The sequence below is a fragment of the Arachis stenosperma genome, chromosome 1 (assembly GCF_014773155.1).
Source record: "Arachis stenosperma cultivar V10309 chromosome 1, arast.V10309.gnm1.PFL2, whole genome shotgun sequence".
Taxonomy (NCBI): Eukaryota; Viridiplantae; Streptophyta; class Magnoliopsida; order Fabales; family Fabaceae; genus Arachis; species Arachis stenosperma.
This window is the reverse complement of record NC_080377.1, coordinates 114185560-114186165: the sequence shown is the minus strand read 5'-3', so window position 1 is coordinate 114186165 and position 606 is coordinate 114185560. Positions and strand designations below refer to the sequence as shown.

The 606-nt window shown below is 41.1% G+C and overlaps 1 non-coding gene across 1 annotated transcript; it reads right to left on the bottom strand.

The window, feature by feature from the left end:
- Positions 1 to 222: 222 nt before the first annotated feature.
- On the bottom strand, positions 223 to 330 carry LOC130950491 (small nucleolar RNA R71). Its single transcript, XR_009073609.1, has one exon. It is a non-coding gene; the product is annotated as a small nucleolar RNA R71 (small nucleolar RNA).
- Between the last annotated feature and the right edge of the window lie 276 nt (positions 331 to 606).

The following is a 606-nucleotide window of genomic DNA, read 5'->3' as shown; positions in this document are numbered from 1 at the left end:
ATTGGAAGATCCTCATCAGTTCTTAGCTGAGTTCTTGCAAATCTGTGACTGTCAAGACTAATGGGGTTGACTCTGAAGTCTACAGACTTATGCTATTCCCTTTTGCTGTAAGAGACAGAGCTAGGACATGGTTGGACTCACAACCTAAAGAAAGCCTGGACTCATGGGAAAAGCTAGTCAATGCCTTCTTGGCAAAGTTCTTTCCACCTCAAAAAATTGAGTAAGCTTAGAGTGGAAGTCCAAACCTTCAGACAGAAGGATGGAGAATCCCTCTATGAAGCTTGGGAAAGATACAAACAACTGATCAGAAAATGTCCTTCTGACATGCTTTTGAATGGAGCATCATAGGTATTTCTATGATGGTCTCTCTGAACTGTCCAAGATGTCTTTGGATAGCTCTGCTGGAGGATCTCTTCATCTGAAGAAGACGCCTGCAGAAGCTCAAGAAACTAATTGAAATGGTTGCAAATAACCATTCATGTACACTTCTGAAAGGAATCCTGTGAACAATGGGACTAATCAGAAGAAAGGAGTTCTGAGATGATACTCTGAATGCCATTCTGGCTCAGAACAAGATATTGACTCAACAAGTCAATTGATTTCTCA